The sequence below is a fragment of the Saccostrea echinata genome, unplaced genomic scaffold (assembly GCF_033153115.1).
Source record: "Saccostrea echinata isolate AGI-Se365-2 ecotype Australia unplaced genomic scaffold, CSIRO_AGI_Sech_v1 ptg000010l, whole genome shotgun sequence".
NCBI lineage: Eukaryota > Metazoa > Mollusca > Bivalvia > Ostreida > Ostreidae > Saccostrea > Saccostrea echinata.
The window spans coordinates 3729184-3735339 of NW_026889759.1; positions in this window are offsets into that span (position 1 = coordinate 3729184).

Below are 6156 nucleotides of genomic sequence, written 5' to 3' on the forward strand. Positions count from 1 at the left end.
TGTTCAAAATCATTACCCCTGGGGGTAGGATGGGGTCACAATTTGGGGTCATTGTTTTACATTGAAATATATAAGAAAATACTTTTAAGAATCTTCTTCACAAGAAGAACGAAGCCATGATTAGTCATATTGATATGGAAGCATCCTCAGATAGTGAAGATTGAAGTTTGTTCAAATCATAAGCCTCAGGAGTTGGGTGGGGCAACAATTGGATGTCAATGTTTTACACTGGAATATATAAGAAAAACTTTTAAAAATCTTCGACGCAAGAACAACAAAGCGGTGATTAGTCATATTGATATGGAAGCATCCTCAGATAGTGTAGAATCAAATTTGTTCAAATCATGACCCCTGGGGGTAGGGTGGGGCCACAATAGGGGATGAAAGTTTTACATAGGAATATATAGGAAAAATCTCTAAAAATCTTCATCTCAAGAACAACAAAGCCACAATTAGTTACTTTCATATGGAAACATCCTAAGGTAGTGTAGATTCAAGTTTGTTCAAATTATGACCCCAGGGGGTAAGTTGGGGCCACAATGGGGGTGAAAGTTTTACATAGGAATATTTATATAGGAAAAAATTTTTTTTAATTAAATCTTCTCAAGAACAACAAAGCCACAATTAGACAAATTGATATGGAGGCATTCTCAGGTGGTGTAGAATCAAAATCAAAGTTTTACATAGGAATATATACATGATGTAGGAAAAATCTTTAAAAATATCAAGAACAACAAAGCCACAATTAGACATATTGATATAGAGGCATCGTCTGGTAGTGTAGAATCAGATTTATTCAAATTATGACCCCCCTCCCCCAGGGTAGGATGGGGCCACAATGGGGGATCAAAGTTTTACAAAGGAATATATAGGACAAATCTTTAAAAATCTTCTCAAGAACAAAGCCAAGATTAGTCATATTGATATGGGAGCATCCCCAGGTATTGTTGATTCAAGTTTGTTCAAGTCATCTTCCAGTAGTATGGTGGGGCCATAATGGGTGATCAAAGGTTTACATGTGAACATATATAGGAAAAAATCTTTTAAAATCTTCTCATAAACAACAAAGCCATGATCATTCATATTGACATGGAAGCACACCAGGTAGTGTAGATTTAAGTTTGTTCAAATCACCCCCCTCCCCGGGATAGAGTGACAGAAATCATTAAAATTCTGTTTTCAATAACAGCAAAGCCATGATTAGGCATATGAATATGGAAGTATCGTCAGATAGCATAGATTCGATTTCGTTCAAAACATGATCCCATTTGGTAGGGAGTGGCTAGAACAGGCGATCAAAGCTTTACATATGAATATGTAGGAGAAGAAATCTGCTGATGAAGAACAGCAGGGCCATATTGACTCAGGTGAGCGATGTGGCCCATGGGCCTCTTGTAAATTTACATTATTTTATTCTCTGAATATATAAAATCTGCAAATTTTCTCTGTTTTGGATTACTAAACGATAACGCGTTTAATAAAATTATAAATCTGGTATATTTTCCCGTTTATCAACTTGAAGCCAAATACCCTTTTGACCAGAAATTATTGTCTCTGAATAACAAGAACAATTTTCTGATGGAGATAGTGGGCTGTAATTTTTTTTTTTTTACTTGATACTAATGGGCTTTTGCGGTTTTGTCATAATATGCCCTTGGTCATCTTGAAAGAAAATAATCTTTTCTTCATTGACTTGAAAATAAATAATTAAGCTGATACGAAAAAATGCCCCCACCCCTTCTCCACACTAAACTAAAACAAATGTCCTACTCGGAAAATGGGAGTGAATGGTTTAGGACAAGTCACTTCCTTAGTCAAATTTCTTTAGATATACGTTTTTTTTTTTTATACCTTGTCACAAGGATTCCGTGTTTACTGCTGGAGCGGGATGTCTAACCTATCCGTGCCTGGAAGCATTTGTTAACAATAATATCAATAATAGATGATAAAGTCAGGCCCGTAGGAAGCAATTTCACTTTGAGGGGTCACAACCATGCATTTTCAGTCGGGGAGGGGGCACTATCAAGTACAAAAATTCCTTGACAAGCAACCCAAAAAAACAAAAAAAAGTCATCAGACGGGGGCACAAGCATATAGTAGCTGTTTTCTATAGTATTCTATATATCGGCAAAATTATTGGGGAACACCCCCTCCCCGTGCCCCCCCCCCCCCCGGTTTCTACGGCCATGTAAACAGAGAGTTATCATCACTATAATTATATTTATAAATTCAAAGATTAACATGGACATATATGTAAATTTTAATTATACAATAATTAAAGTGAATACTATCCTAGAAAATACATGTATACTTGTATCTATATTGTACAGGTGACATACATATTGTTTATAAGTAAAAATTTTAATCAAATGTTCACTTGGCTTGATAAAACAGCAAAAGTAGGAACTTCACTAAAAAAAATCAAGTATACATTATTATAATAATCATCCCTAATATTGTATAATAGCCATATGTTGTTAAGCAGTGCTAAATTTGAACATGTATTCTTTAGATCTTAGCTTAAAACTCTTCTGTATAATTGTTATAAAGCTAACAATCTTAAGAAATGCACGTCATCCATGACTGTAGGAACCGGAAAGGGGGAGGGGCATGCTGTCACCCCAATACTTTCCCCGTTCAATAAGCTCAGGTGGTAGTTATACAAGCGCGGATCCAGGATTTTTTTTTCCAAGGGGAAAAAAAAGAAAAAAAAAAGCTATGCTTGAATAAAGCCTTTGAACATATTTGAATGATTTTTTTTATATTTATTTAGACATTTATGTGAATTTTCATAAAACATAACTTATTCGGAAAAGCGAAGAGAGTTAAATCTATAATTTTGGGAAAACTTGTGTTTATCACTATACATGTACAAATCAACGGAAAACGGATACCCCCCCCCCCTTTGTGAAACAACAATTTCTTTTTACAGGTATTATGAATTGTCAAAAATTCATACTAAAGGTTTACAGACAACAACAATAAAAATAGTTACATGTATTTTATTACCAATTTCAAATGAGATAACAAGTAAAAAATATGTTTTTATCTATCTGATATGTTGAATTTTACATAAGTGAAACATGAATAGTCATTCATCCATTTCCATGAGAATTTGAAAATCTGGTGATGTTTTGAAGCCTGGTTTCAATTGATAAAATTTTCTTACCCCCCCCCCCCCCCATGAAAGGAGTTGTCCATAAGAGCAATTAACTCTTTGACACTGGTTTTAAAATTATTAATCCATTACTAATGAACTTTTCTTTGCATTATTACTAATGAACTTTTCTTTGCATTCAAAAAAGTTTCAATGGCCAAATTCCCATTGTACGAAAGTCCATTGAGCTCATTTTCGTAGATAAAAAGTTACGCGTTATAACGCGAAACTTTCGCGAATAAACGCGTAACTTTCGCGTTATAACGCGTAACTTTCGCGAATGAACGCGAAACTTTCGCGTTATAACACGAAACTTTTCCTGTAAAACAGAGACATTTGCATAAGTCTACAGTTTGTTTTACTTTTTAATGATCTAGTTTATTCATTACAGTGAAAAACGAAAGACTATTTTGAACTTGGATTATCACGAGCTGAAATTTTATGTTTTCTCGCCATTGAATGTGTCTTTCCTCTTTCTAAATCTTTTTTGCCGTCACATTTTGTCTTTCTCAATGCTGTTCAATACAAGTGTTAAAGCGTATAGTAGAGGAGCGAAAATACAAGTATAATTTTAATTAGATTGAACACTCTATATAGAATTTGAGATAAAAGATCTCAGAAAATTGACAACAATGAGGTAAATTTGTATTTCACGGAACAATTGTGTCACATCACATGAGTAACCTAATGTGAAAATTGGATGACAAATATTCGTATCAAATATTTCATCTCCGATAGACTCACTGAAGAAATACAACATTTTATTACATTTTCAACAATGAAATACTGTGATTTATTTATTGAATAAAAGTGATATTCTCTCACAGTGTGAAAGGATATCAAAATGATATTCTCTCACAGTGTGAAAGGATATCAAAGTAAGTAAAAAATAAAGTCTGACCTGTCATAAGATAGAGATAGTAACTAAGCATCTTGATAGACCTAAAACTGCAAATTTCCTCCCAAATATGTTGCTAAAATCCATGCTATGTAATGTTTTCAATCACACAACTGCTAAGCTATGACGTCTCAACCGCTCAACTATGACGTCAAGCCTATGACACTGTGTTATGAAAAGACAGAGGCAGAGTAAAAATCAAAGAAAATGTAATAAACAGAAAATTCAATGTTTTGTAGATGAATATGGAATTTATTTCACTCGTGAGACAGGATTTTTCGATATTTTCACTCGTGCTTCGCACTCGTGAAAATATCAAAAAATCCTGTCCCACTCGTGAAATAAATTCCATATTCATCTACAAAACATTGAATATCCTCTATGTATTTTAAGGTTGCACCATTTGGTCATACCATTACTTATTACGAAAACATTGACAATTTATTCAAAGAAAGCAACGAGTGGAGATCTTCCTGAGAGAAAAAATTAGTCTACAGAATTTCTTGGATTCAACAAGTGAAAAACAAGAAAATCTTTAAAGGAATATTCATTTAATTAATTAGTAGGGTTTTGAGATTAAATGCAAAATCAACACTAATCTATCCATTTCTCGCAACTATTCTCTTTTACATCTGTCATTTATAAAGTCATAGAAGTCCCCCTCTGCGTTCATGTTTTTTATCTGTCAGTCAAGATCACAGGTTCCTGAGTAACATGACTATATATGTATAATTTCGCGTTATAACGCGAAAGTTTCGCGTTATAACGCGAAAGTTACGCGTTTATTCGCGAAAGTTTCGCGTTATAACGCGAAAAATATATTTTTGTTACCTACGAAAATGAGCTCAATGGGCTTTCGTACCATTGATATTGAATCAAATGGATGTAAAATGTAAACGGGAATTAGCGTTAGCGTGTGTAGTTCTTACAAACAATTGCTGATTTAGGAACTTTGACGGGGAGAGAGGAGTAAATCGAAAGAATTAGTATTTCCTCTTAATAATAAAACATTTATTCCCACATTTCTTTGCTGGCAAATAATTCAATAGCTTTTTTGACCGGGTGGGGGTGGGGGTGGGGGTGGATGTTGTCACGTACGACAAAGAACAACCTTTAATCCTTTTATATTTTACTGAATATTATAATAACATAACTTTTGCCTAGGGTAAAATATCTAGTAATATCTTTTAGTGTGTCTTTTTACCCTATGAAATGAAAAGTACCCATATTTGTGATTGTTGTTTTTGTACGTGTCTTATTTAGATCGTTTTAATGGATAGTCTTTGGGGGGGGGGGGACATTGGTGGTGGTGGTGGTGGTGGTGGTTGTGGGCGTCCCCAAATAAATTGCCAACATATAATATACAGTAGTGCTTCCTTAATAATGGCGCCTGTGACCTTTTTTATTACTTGTCCAGGGATTTCTGTTGGGTTGTGCCTCTTTCTTTCTATTTATTCCTTCCTCGCCTTCACCGTTTAAAAATTCCTGAATCCGACAATTTTTGTTATTATTGTAATTATTAAAGATTAAAGATATAAAAAGATAACAAAACAGGCAATATAATATATGAACAGTGACAGTTGACATTAAGCAGTGAGCAGTAAGCAGTTGGCTGTCATATATGGAATTCCACATATTTCAGATTTTTATATATATATATATTTATATAAAAAAACTGTTTCTTAATTATCAGAAAATCGATTTGATTTGCGATTTCTGATAACAAAGAAATTATTTATTTTACATTCTTTCTTTCTTTCTTTCTTTATTTATTTATTATTATTATTATTATTATTATTATTATTATTATTATTATTATTATTATTATGTAGGCTATACAGGAAACTACAAGTCATATACTTTAAGGCACCGATTTAATTTAGAAAAGTTTAAAGCTATATGGCGATATATATATGGCGTATCTGAGCTAAATAAATCGGTCAGGCCTATTGTTTTAGACTTCCAATATCTTTGAAACGTGATTGATTTAAATTGTATAATTTACAGGAAAGTCCTATCTTTATAAAGTAATAAAAAAATAGAAAGAATTATTTTTTGTAATTTTAGGTAGTCTGAACTTATAAAAAGTACGCCGGAATGA